The sequence below is a fragment of the Suricata suricatta genome, chromosome 13 (genome assembly GCF_006229205.1).
Source record: "Suricata suricatta isolate VVHF042 chromosome 13, meerkat_22Aug2017_6uvM2_HiC, whole genome shotgun sequence".
In the NCBI taxonomy this organism is placed as follows: Eukaryota; Metazoa; Chordata; class Mammalia; order Carnivora; family Herpestidae; genus Suricata; species Suricata suricatta.
The window spans coordinates 53474737-53488472 of record NC_043712.1 but is presented as its reverse complement, the minus strand read 5'-3'; the positions used below and the strand labels follow the sequence as shown (position 1 = coordinate 53488472).

General features: G+C 38.9%; 1 long non-coding RNA gene across 3 annotated transcripts in view; it reads left to right on the top strand.

Moving 5' to 3' along the window:
* LOC115277071 overlaps window positions 1-13736 on the top strand; it is a 58259-nt gene that overhangs the window by 33711 nt on the left and 10812 nt on the right. The window contains exon 4 of one of the 3 annotated variants that reach the window (XR_003902207.1): window positions 12204-12460. The exons of the other annotated variants lie outside the window; for them this stretch is intronic. This is a non-coding gene — a long non-coding RNA (uncharacterized LOC115277071). Of the gene's footprint in view, window positions 1-12203; window positions 12461-13736 lie in introns of those variants that run through there. 3 annotated transcript variants of the gene reach the window in all.

Below are 13736 nucleotides of genomic sequence, written 5' to 3'. Positions count from 1 at the left end.
AAAGAGGCAGTCTTTTTTCCATTGGATACTCTTTCCTGCTTTGTCAAGAATTAATTGGCAATACATTTGTGGGTCCAGTTCTGGGTTCTCTATTCTACTCCATTTGTCTGTGTGCCTGTTTTTGTGCCAATACCATACTGTCTTGATGATGACAGCTTTGTAGTAGAGGCTAAAGTCTGGGATTGTGATGCCTCCCATTCTGGTTTTCTTCTTCAATATTACTTTGGCCATTTGTGGTTCCATATGAATTTGAGGATAGCTTGTTCTAGCTTTGAGAAAAATGCTGGTGCAATTTTTTGGGGATTGCATTGAATGTATAGATTGCTTTGGGTAGTAATGACATTTTCACAATGTTTATTCTTCCGATCCGTGAGCATGGAATGTTTTTCCATTTCTTGGTGTCTTATTCAATTTCTTTCATAAGTTTTCTATAGTTTTCATCATATATGTCTTTTACTTCCTTGGTTAGGTTTACTCCTAGGTATTTTATGGTGTTTTGTGCAATTGTGAATGGGATCAGTTGCTTGATTTCTCTTTCCACTGCTTCATTATTGGTGTATAGGAATGCAACCGATTTCTGTACATTGATTTTGTACCCTGCGACTTTACTGAATTCATTGATCAGTTCCAGAAGGCTTCTGGTGTAGTGGATCAGGTTTTCCATGTAGATTATCATGTCATCTGCGAAAAGTGAAAGTTTGATTTCTTTGTCGATTCTGATGCCTTTTGTTTCCTTTTGTTGTCTGATTGCTGATGCTAGGACTTCCAGCACTGTGTTAAACAACAGTGGTGAGAGTGGACACCCCTGTTGTGTTCCTGATCTCAGGGGGAAAGCTCTCAGTTTTTCTGCATTGAGGATGATATTAGCTATGGGCTTTGCATAAATTGCTTGTATATATATATAGTTTCACTTCTTCTGTCATGCTAAGCAAAATAAGTCAGGCAGAGTAGGACAGATACCATATGTTTGCACTCATAGGTCTAACAGGAGAACAGGAGAAACCTAATGGAGGACCAGGGGTAGGGGAAGAGGGAAAGAGAGTTGGGGAGGGAGAGGGATGCAAATCCTGAGAGACTATTGAATACTGAATAATAACTGAGGATTGAAAGGGGAGGGAGAGGTGGAAGGGAGGTGGTGGTAATGGAGGAGGGCACTTGTGGGGAAGAGCACTGGGTGTTATACGGAAACCAATTTGACAATAAACTATTTAAAAAATAAAATGCTAGAAAAGTAAAAAAATAATAATAATAATTAGATCCATGGTATGAGAGACTTTGGATGCCCGGCTAAGGCATTAGATATGTTTTACAGGCAGTGGAAATCACCATACAAAGGAATTCTTGATGTTTATATTTGCAGCTGGAGTTCAAGTAATTGTTATTTCATTAATTTCAGTTATAAGATTAATTTATACTTAGCTCTACTTAATTTACCCATTTAGTCATTCAGTCAGCCAGTGTTTATTGAACATTTATCTTTTGTCACAATCCATCCTAAGAGAGGGAGTTATACAGAAAAAATAAATATACATCTGAACTTTAAAAAGAAAAATTTATAACAATGAGACCACAGAAAAGAGACCTCAAAGTTTTGACTTTTAAGTCTCAGAAAGCTATTGTTTAGGATTAACATTGAAAATATTGGGAAAATATTTGCTAATTGTGCTTACTTTTTCACTCCACCCTCTAGTATAGATAAAAATATTGGACTTTTGGACCATGTATCACCCACAGAATTATTTCCAAAGGATGAGCAATGCAAACCAAAATAGTTGGTAGATCTGAGGAATAGAATTCTAATGACTGTTTTAGAGGATGACATATAGTAAACCTAGGTTCCCAAGCTATAAGGAGACAATAGTCATGCTGAAATGACTGAAAAGTGCACTTATATCTACAGCTGGCCTGGTGAGTCTTTGGATACTACCATTGTGTATGAAAGAGACAAATGTTTTTGTAGGTGTCTGGTAGTGGGTAGATGTGACACCAAGAGTCATGAACCTGGTAGGGAATTATAATTGTGATGAGGAGGTATCGTGGTAGAGAGTTGTTTGAGACTTCTAGCCTTGTGACCAGAAAGGAATGGCATAGTCCTACACGATGTCATCACACTGGCCTCACCATGCTCAAGAACCATCTAGAATTGTGCCACACACCACATAACTGTGGATTGGGAGCAAGCCCAATAGCACCACACAACTACCAAGACATGTCATGAAGCCACATGGAACCTGGGCAGCCTAAACTGATTAGAGGGAAAGGAAAAGGAAAAAAAGGTACTGAACTGACTGTATTTACCACAAAATGACTAACTTTATCCAAGTTGGACTGTGGCATAAGGTTCAAACTAGGAATTAGTTTATCAAAAAATAAAATTATATATTTTGCCCACCTTAATACATAGACTGATATATTCATACCTGCTACACATCTCATTATGAACATATTCCCATGTGAAAAAATACACAGGTAAGCAGCCCAGCCTCAGTCAGTCTTAATGTCCAGCTCAGTATGGTTTTAAAAGCATTAACAAGCAATTTAACTTTACACCCAAAATATCTATTCATATTATAGAGTAATACTATATGTGTACATGAAAACACAAAGTACTAGAAGAAATGTTAAATATATTTAATTACTAATATCAGAGTAGGGAGGTGGCTCAGTCAGTTGAGCATCTGACTCTTGACTTCAGTTCAGGTCATGATCTGAGCATCATGAGACTGAGTGCTGTGTTGGGCTCTGCACTGAGCACTGAGCCTGCTTAAGATTCTTTCTCTCTCCTGGGGCGCCTGGGTGGCTCATTTGGTTAAGTGTCCAACTTTGGCTCAGGTCATGATCTCACAATTCTTGAGTTCAAGCCCTGCATCAGGCTCTGTGTGGACAGCTCAGAGCTTAGAGCCTGCTTTTGGTTCTGTATCTCCCTCTCTCTGTGCCCTCCCCCACTCATATTCTGTCTCTTTCTCTCAACAATAACAATAAATAAACATTAAAAATTTTCTAATCAAGGTTAGGAGTGTGAGTATGTGTATATGTGTGTTCATTAATAAACATCTTCTCTCAAATAAACACATCAATAAGCATAAAAAAAATTTTCTAAATCAATATTCTTTCTCTCTCTCTGCACACGCCCTCTCTCTAAAAAAATACACCATTCATAAGTCATGAAAGAATAATGTCTGACTATATGAGATTAAAATATTTCTTTATGGAAAAAATACACTACAAAAACAGAGCCAAAAATCAAATGATAATCAGGGATAAATATTTTCAAATTCTATCACAATAAAAACTAATGTTCTTAAAATATAAAAACTACTGCAAATAAATAAGAAAAAGATCAACAACCAATAGAAAAACAAGAGGCATAAACAGACACAGATGAGAATGTACAAATTGTTCTTAAACTTATGAAAAATTAAAAAACCTATTCACATTTTATTTAAAGTATGATAAAATATTTTTCACCTTTCAGACTGATGAAAATTAAAATGTTTGATAACATACTGTGCTGAAGGAGGTGTGAAGATCAGGCACCATTATATGTTGCAATTCAACTTAGTGCACAGTTTGTGGAAAGCATCTGCAATATTTATAAAAATTTAAAATCCATATGTTTTTTGATACAGGAATTATATAGTACTTATATGGGATTTATGAGTAATTAATTACATATACAGAAAATAACCTTTGAGTCATTATAATAGAAAAAAATGGAAATGGCCTACATGTTAATCAAAAAAGACCTGGTTAAATGCAGTCAAAAACATCCATACAAAGAAATTATTGAAATGAATAAGGCAACTCAAAATGAAATTGTGGAATAATTCCAGACATGTATCTTTAAGTGAAAAAAAACAAGTAACACAGTGCGTGTAGCTGCTAATGCATTCCAAAAGCAGAAGATATGCAATATACATCTCTATGTGCACAGAATATCTCTTGAAGGATATGCAAAAAGCTAGTACCGTGTAGTTGTCTGTGGAGGATAAATGGATAGCTTTGGAATTCTATGGGACAGATACTTCCTTTTCATTATGTTACTTTTGGGGCCTTTGAATTTTATATCCCAAACCAGGCATTCCCTTCAAACAAACAAAAGAAAAAAAAGAAAGAAAGAAAGGAATGCAAATGTGAAATGTAAAAAGGGGAAGGCACAAGATAAATACAAAGAGGCAATTCTTTGAATGGCACAAAGCAAAAGAACCTAACACAATCTCTCACTAAGGTTCTCTTGGTAATGCCTAGAAAATCTCAGCTGTTCCAAAACCCTAGGCTGTTTTGTCTTTTTCATTACCTTTGCTTGTTGTGGCTTGAATCATGAACCCCTCATCTCTGAAAAAAATATGTTACATTTCGGATCTCAGTACCTTGAAAAGTGACCTTATTTGGAAACAGTGTCTTTATAGAGGGAACCAAGTGAAAATGAGATCATTGGGGGCACCTGGGTGGCTTTGTCAGTTGTATGTCACCCAACTCTTGATTTCATTCAAGTTATGATCCCAGAGTTCTGAGATCAAGCCCCATACTGGGCTCCCCACTGAGCCTGGAGCCTGCTTGGAATTCTCTCTCTCTCAAAAAAGAAAGAAAGAAAGAAAGAAAGAAAGAAAGAAAGAAAGAAAGAAAGAAAGAAAGAAAGAAAGAAAGAAAGAAAGAAAGAAAGAAAGAAAGTAAAGAAAAAAAGAAAGAAAAAGAGAAAGAAAGAAAGAAAAAGAAAAGAAAAAGAAAAATGAAGTCATTGGTGTGGGCTCTACTCCTGTATGACTGGTGTCCTTATGTGAAGAGAGATTCAGACACAGAGCCACAGAGGAAAGATGATGTGGGGAAACATGGAGACAGTCATCCACAGGCCAACACAAGAGACTTGGAACAGATCCTCCCTTTCACCTTTAGAGGAACCATAGCCTTATAGACACCTTGACATTGGACTTCTGGTCTTCAGTTTCTGAGACAGCACAATTCTGCTGTTCTAAGAAGCCACCCAGGTTGTTGTGCATCATTGCAGAAACACTAGGAAATGTGTACCTACCCATTTTGCCTCTACCCATTTCACGGCTCCATTCCTTTCCCAACTCCTTATTCCCAGAGTAGTAGCTCCTTGCCCATAAAATGTAAATCGATTTAGCCTTTCTTGCCTTCATGCAATGCCATAGTTTTTTCCCATAAGCCCAATAAAAAGCCCAAGCCTGATAATTTACCCCCAAAACAAAGAATTTTTCCTAAGAAGGTGGCAATAGTGCAGATAGGCTGAAAAGACATCTATCGATTTTTGTCCTTATAATACACCTAATCATCCTTTTAATGGCTACAGGGGCTTAGCTGCCTAATAACATATACCATAATTCATTTAGTCATTATGACTAAGATTATGTTATCTTCCACTTTCTTTTTTAATTTGAGAGAGAGAGAGACAGAGAATCCCAAGCAGGCTCCATGCTCAGCACAGAACCTGATACAGGGCTTGATCCATGACACTGGGATCATGACCTGAGCCAAAATCAAGAATAGGACACTCAATTGACTGAACCATTCAGGCTCCCACTTTTCTATGGTTGTTTCCCACTCTTCATTATTGGATAAATCCCTTAGAAGTGGACTGTATGAGTCACAAGGCAAACATGCTTTCTGTTGTATGACGTATTATCAAACAGCCCTACAGAAAACATGACCATTTTTTACTCTGTTTTAATTTGGCAACTGGAAAAAATGTTAATGGTGTCATAGACATGCTCTATTTGCTAATGGTATAGGCGAGAGGTTGCCAAACTTCTTCTGCAAAGGGCCGGATAATAAATATTTTAGACTGTGAATCACGTAGTGTCTTGCAACTGTGCCTTTGTGGTCACAAAAGTAGCCATAAACAATATGTAAATGAGTGACCATGGTTAGGTTCCAATAAAATCTTACTTATGGATACTAAATTTCAATATCAATAAAGTCACATGCCACAAAATATTTGGTTACATTTTTTTCAGTCATAAGAAAAATGTCAAAACCATAATTTACACAGGCCATATAAAACAGGCAGTCAGCTGTATCTGAGCCCTACAGGCAATAGGCCCATGGGCTATAAGGTCCCAGTTTCTGGTATAAACTTTAGTACCTGATGACCCATTTTGCAGTACATTAAAAACTTCTGTCTCGAGGGGAAAATTGTACTTTCCTGCAGGATCTTGTTGTTTAAGATCCACTGACATTAGGATGACCTTGGGCATCATTGACTGTCAGAGCAGTCACTGGCTAAGTTAATGTTACTGCATATTAGCTGCTGTCAATATTGATTCAAATCATTGTTAAACATATTACCTAAAGGATGTAGAGAGTATCCATTGGTATGTTTTTTCACAAAGTTATTCTAGTTTAAGCCACACCCTTAGAACTGTGTTTAGAACCAATATTTTTCTTCTCTGTGAAAATTCAGATGTACATATCCACACACAGATGTACACATCACTCCACAGAATTGCTCTGGAAGTTATGCAAGAGTCCATCAGCTTATATTGAGAGATCAAGAGACTTCCATTCATCTATCAATCTGTGAACAAATATCATTGAAGACACTCTTGATGATGTCACAAAATGTCTGATGTATGAGGAAGACCTTTGTCTCCTTCTTTTATATTTAGCATGCAAGAGCTAAATGTGCCCTAAATTTGTGAAGTCTCTTTCTCACCTTCTTACTCTTTCTCTTTAATTAAATTTCTTTGTATACATTTTAATTTGTTTCATCATGCTGTATTTTATGTAGCTCTATAAGCTCTATTTTGTCTTCCTCCTCCCCCTTTCTTCATTTTGTAACAGAAGCATTTTAATTAAAAAAAATTAAAAATGGGGTATTGGAAGCAATTGTATGAGCAGTCCAGATTTGACAGGGAATTGTGGCGAGGGTGGCCTTACTGTCTTGTGGTAGCCTTTCTGCTTTCTCATGTGATTATCTTTGAGTATCCTTCCCCCGTATAACACAGTAGAGCCATTCCAAGTAAAACCCCAAGTTTATTTTGCCCTTCTTTTGTCTTTCATCTAATGGTTCCATATAGGAGCCATGACATCCTGAAAACCTAGACATGGATCTTCCTGATGGTCTCAGGCCCCTCAGCCTGGATGTTCTCTGTGCCTCAAGGTCAGAGCCTAGGAAGGAGCTCAGGCCAGCAAGTCTGCCCTGGAGGTTTATCTGCTGGGTTGTCAGGAGTGACAGTAAAGAGCCAGGCTGCTTGATGAATCCAACGAGCAGAAAAATCTGTCAAAACATGCAGAACGTTCATTGCAGGGATCGTGGAAACATTGCCTATTTGTTTGGAGCGCGTTTAATTATTTTTAAACATATGCAGTCTGTAGTTCAGTGAACATGTCAGGGATAATAGAGGAAGAAAAGCAAATGAGGGGAGCAGCACTGATCCTGGAGCGACTCCTCTCCGCAGCTGGCTGATGGGGAGAAGCAGTGGATTCCCTCCAAAGTGTGGCTCCCTGTCTGTCATCTAATGAAATGCAGTAGGAGGATTAATGTCATTAGCTCAAGGCCAGCATGCTGTGTAGTAAACAGACATACATCCTTGCTCATTTGGGGGAGTATTTTTTCAGCTCCTGCCCACTGGCCTGCAAAGGTCACTCCCAGCCTTGTATTAGTTAAATGAGAAGAAATTAGGTTGGTTGAGGGAATCCTGTTGTCTGTTTAGTGAGAGTGGCTGCTGGGAATTCGGGCCCCTAACTCTGCCCCTCCCACTCCTTATGCCTTCTAATTGGGGCTCACATTTCCTCTTTGGGGGACATCTGAGGGAACCAGGGAAGTTCACAGCCCTGTGAGTAAATGCTTTACAGAAGACAAAGAAAAAAATATTTTATTTTGATAACCAAATTAACTAAAGAGTGTGGAAAAAGAGGGGATAGGTGTTTCCATATCTCTCCTTTCTTGAACCACAAATTTTTTCACATATTAGCACCTGCAGAGTTCAGGGATCAGAAATACATGTGTTTCTTTGTCCTTAATTTATAGGAATATGCACAAAAAATAGCCACAAGTGAATAAAAAGTAGATATTTTGGATTCTCAGAAAACACAGAAATCCTGACTTTAATGTCATGATGAAAAATACTGGGGGATGGGGAAAAAAAAGAAGAAGAATATCAGGAGGAAGACTGAATACTTCCAGGGGATAGCTCTGACCAACATTCAGACACAAACAGCAACCTTCCATCCCGAACAGAAGATTACCCCCTACTGTCCAGATATAATCGGGGAGAAACTAGGCAGGAATAGAAACAAAATAAAACAAAAAAGTAACCTAGGAAAAAGAGAAGAGTGCTGGAGGTAAACGTGGCAAGGCAACTTGAGAGTTGACTCAATATACACAAATACTAGAGTGAAGACAAACATAAATGCTGCCTTGTAAGAATTTATTTCTTCTTGTATCCAGGCAGAAAACTCCGTTTCGCACTAATGCATCTGTGTTTGAACTGTGCTCCAATGTTTGTGGTCAATATGCATCTTGCAGCAATCGATATTACTATCAAAAAAGCAATACAAATGAAAAGTAAAAGAAAAGGAGATTCAAAACAATTCATACTTGTTATGTCACAAATTTGTTCTGGGCACCCCTTCCACATCACTACTACTTCTTGAGGGTCACTAAGAATAATATTCCTTAAAGGACATCATGGCAGAGTTCGTTTTCTCTCCTAATGACAGGCCAACAAGGGAGAAAAGAAGAGATGTCCAGGAAGAGCAAAGGGTATGTCAGAGACAAGGAAAGAAAGAAGAAAGAAAGGAAGAAAGGAAGAAAGGAAGGAAGAAAGGAAGAAAGGAAGAAAGAAAGGAGGGAAGGAAGGAAGGAAGGAAGGAAAGAAGGAAGGAAGGAAGGAAGGAAGGAAGGAAGGAAGGAAGGAAGGAAGGAAGGAAGGAAGGAAAGGGAAGGGAAGGGAAGGGAAGGGAAGGGAAGGGAAGGGAAGGGAAGGGAAGGGAAAAAAAGAAAAGGCAAGGCAAGACACAAAAACACACACACTGGAAAGAAACAAGGTCAAATTTAGATGGTTTTATATTTTTAAGATTAACCTAAATCTCTAGATCTCCCTAGCTTTCAGGGTGCAGTGGGGTCTAAGGACTGGTGTCTTCATTGATCAATGGAGAGCCTCAGACCCCTCTTCTAGGTTCTGTCTCACAGATACTCACAAAGAGAGAGTCTATTCTGGAGGCCGGAAGACACAGACATCTGGAGATGACACTCCATCCCCTGCAGGCAAGTCCCACAGTGTCCCAATGAGCATGGTGACCACAGTGCAGACAGATTGCTGCCCTGTGCAGACAGCTGCTTTCTGATCTTTCCAAACACACTGATCCCTGCACTCTTCACCAGAGCAGACTCTCTCCCACACACCAGTAGAGACCATCCCTACTGTTCTCAGTTAGCGGGTTTAGGTCAGGATTAGAGTGGAGAGCAAGTCCTGGCTTACCTCTCCTTTGCTTGCCTGGGTTTCCTTTCTGATTTAGCGAATCCTTCTCTCCTAGAGATGTGCTGGGATAGGAGTGGGGCTAGAGAGACAAGGCAGGTTTCCACTCTCAGAGGATGGACCAAGACCTGGCTCTCTGGAGTTTGACTGCCAAAACTTAGAAGAAAATACTTTCATCTTTGATGACTTGATTTATAGAAGTAAAACTATTCCTTGTGAAGAAGGGAGACCAATGAAACTAGATGTCGCCCATGCTTTTCTGTAAATGCAATGGCATAAAATACAGAAACCATATCCTTTGTGTATAATTATAGACTCCCTACTTCAGTATAACTGAACTGGCTACTGAGCATTCTTGTCTTATTTTCTTAACTTTCTATCTTTTGTAAAAAATATCTTAGGATAATTTTGCCTGGCCAAATCTAGCTAATTCTTAGATATGATAAAATGAAGTCTTCCAGCTGCAGAATGCTGAGACTATTGTTTTTAACCTGTGGTGTCTGGTGATAATCTAAACTATAAAAACAAACTAGAGTGATTTATATGTGTCATTAGAAACTTAAGATTTTTTTGTATGTGTTCATAAACATGTATGGTATGGGGCACATGAGACACACTATGTGAATAACAGCAGACACTCATAGCAACCTTGCCTAGTTACAAATTTGATCCATAGAACAACTGGGGGTATTTTCCTATCCCCATCAGAGAACACCCTGTGATCACATTACCCGGTGGACCACAGTGTCACACTGCCTTCAGTATTAAGAAAGAAGGAAGTATTGGTCTTGGGGCCCTGGTGCGGTTTCACAGCAAGCAATGGGAGCTCATGCTCTCTTACTTGGACCTTAAATTTTACTATGCATCAGAATCACCTGAAAACCTTATAAAAAAACAAAGAGTTTTTAACAAAACTTGTTTTAAAAAAAGTAAATATTCACATTTCATCTCCAGGGACTCTGTCAGTCTGTGTTGAACGCTAAGAATCTGCATTTTTTTCAAATCTCCCCTCCATGATTATGCAATATAAGGGCGTGTTTTTGAAACACTGATTAAGTCTTACAATTATGGTAACTCTCTAAACACTATTGCATTTTGGGAAACAGTTTATTAGGAAGGGGTGAAACCCTGTGCTGAGAGGATGCATCAGGAGGCCAGGCCCTGTTTGTTAACACATATGGTATTACTTTAGGAAAGTGATTATTATCTTGATGATCTTGTCTAGTATACACTGCAGATGTATTATTTACTGCATCCCCTCTCGCAGTATGTCTATAGCTGGGATCATGTGACCATATAATATTGTAGCATGTTTGGAAGTTATTCCATAAACTCTCATATTGGGGCCTCAGGACTAGAGCGAAATGTATGGGGCTCATGTGGCCATACGTGTGTGATTACCTTCATGTGTATAACTTGTAGAAATGGGGTCTTGAGCAAGAAAGGCCATCTTTGTTTTAGAAAGCAACTTAGTGGGTGGTGCTTCATAAGTAGCTTAACATGAAACATACAAAAGAACCAACACACACACACACACACACACACACACACAATATAAGTTACTGTGTTTGGCACTCCATAGTTTGGATCTCTCCCAAAGTCCAACTGCAGGGAGATGGGGAAACCTTGCCATTTCAAGCACTGCATAAGGTGACAAAACTTCTCTATGAAATGTAAACTTCACTTTCTCTGCCCAGCTGGCCAATCATTCCAATCCAGTAAATCACAGATTTGACAAACACGTTTAGGGAAGAGGACATGAGTAATGCCAAGCTGTGCTGATAAGAAGGCTGGGACCAGGTCTTTAAATTTGTGCACAATGGAATAAATACCTTCTCTCTGTTCACCCCACTAACTAAGCAACACCAGGAGAATCATTTTCCAATTAGGCAGCAGGTTTCAACATCGTTACCTTTGAGATCAGATTTGCTACCACTCAAAAATGCATCAGAGACAGTGTCAGAAGAGTTAAGCATCGCTCCTGGCATCTGAGGTCTTCAGAGGAGGTGAAATTAGATTAGCTGCAGGAAAATGGGAGGGTTTACATTACCAGAGGGGCTCTACCTGGCTCCAGGCTTAACAGTGAACAGCGCTTTCAGCATATGGCATTACAATGGATTAGTGATCAAGTGCGATTAATCCTAATAGATCGTGTTTTGAACCTCAGTGGCTTGTTAGGTGAGAAAAAAATGGTCTGTCCCCAAAGTGTCAGGTGAAACTCTCATTTGAGGTAAGACTACCATGTGGAGATGGGTCTCCATCTGGTGGCTTCCTTTTGTGAAACTCCACCAGAAGGTGTTTTAATGAGGCTTTTATAGCAGGCACCACCTGCCACTAATCTTCCCTCTAAAAAGGTGTAATTGAGGGTTGGTTTTACAGTATGGTTCATATCCTAACCTTGGGAATTCATCAAGAAATGCAAATCTGGGTGGGATGGTGTAATCATGAAATGCCACTTTGGCTTTTGGTTTAGACTGAAGTGGTTATAGAAATTGGTGGTTGGCTAATTGCAACCAGCTATATAGTAGCTTCCTCTTTCAGTGAGATTAATACGTGTGTCATCTCGGAGTTATATAACCAAGTTGATGGTGACCATATGTCTTCATTCAATTCTTTGCACATGTAAAGAGTTGCAAGGCTGCTAGTGGTTCACACAATTTAAAGGTTTCATTTCCACTATTAAGGTTTAACTGGTTCAGATTAACTGCACATTTGTCCTCTCTGTAGTAGTTGCTTCAGTTCTAAGATGCATTTTTTTTTCAGGGAGACATCAACAAATGACAAAATCATCGAGACGTTCCTATATATGGGATTTCAGGAATAGAGTTATTATTCTTTCTCTGTTAATTTAAAACACAGATATTTGTCACACTGTTAGTCTGGCAGATCAGTTACCAATGCCACGAACATTTCTACCCAGAGCTTCATTTGAAATACACAAGATGCTACAGAAGGTGGCACCCAAGAGGATGGCTTTGATTGTTTTTTTAATTCAACAACCATGAGTGGAGCCCTTAAATCAAATCAATCAAACAGCAGATATACTTAAATAAATTTTAATATTTGGGTTTTACCTGTACTCCATTTTATGTTTGTTTAATGTGTATTTCTTTATTTTGAGAGAGAAAGAGAGGGCTCAGGGAAGGGGCAGAGAGAGATGGAGGTAGAGAATCCCAAGCAGGATTTGTGCTGCCAGTGTAGTCTGACAAGGGGCTTGAACCCATGAACCATGAGATCATGACCTGAGCCAAAACCAAGATGCTTGGTGCCCTCATGCTTCATGTTTGAAGTAAAAAAAAATGCATAGTCCCTGATTGCCTTTCAATTACTGGTTTAATTATAGAATATAGCAAGAAAGGTAGATGACCTGAAATATCTTACAATCTAAAACTGTCTTGCAGTTTGAGTTTAGAGTGGCATTTATAAATATGAAACATAATTTTAAAACAGGAATCATAAATTGGAGACCCAGAAGTTGGATTTGACAAGTAATTTCTTTCTTTTTTTTCCTAACAAGTTTCTTTTTTTAAAGTAAATTTGTTTCTTCTGAAAGAGAGAGGGAGAGAGTACAAGAGAGTGAGAGAGAGCATAAGGGCGGGGGTAGAGGCAGAGAGAGAGAGACAGAGAGAGACAGAATCCAAGCAAGTTCCACACTGTCAGCAAATAGCCTGATGCAGGGTTTGATCTAATGAACCATTAGATCATGACTTGAGCCAAAACCAAGACCAACCAACTGAACCACTCAGGCCCCCCCCTCCCGCCCCCCAGCAAATAATTTCCTATTTGGGATTTAGTTGTTGCCATTGTCTGTGTTGTTTGTGAGACTGCACAGGTTTGTGTTTTGTTTTTCATTTTTTTTACTACAAATTGTATTCCATATGGACATGATGTGCTCGCTCATGTTTGCCAAAGGCCCCATTACTCCCTAATCTTACACCCAACTACACTGACAAACTCCATCCCAGTTCTGAAATAGAGGCTCATTTTCATGAGTTTGTGAACATTGGTTATATAATCTCAGAATCAGTCCTTCAACATGTTTCTATGTATGGTGAAAACCTTGAGGATGGATCAGTGAGGGAAAAGGTAGGCATCACCCAATTAGCAGGACCTTAGGAGCCAAATCTCCCTGTCGGTAGAGCCAAATATTTTAGAATCATTTCACTCTCACATCCTCAGTGTTCTTGGTGCATAGTCATGAATCAGAAGCTCAAGAAAGAGAATCAGTGAGAGGTAAAAGAAAATAAAACATCATTCAACTCATTTTCCATGTATAGAAAGGTTTTATGATCAGAG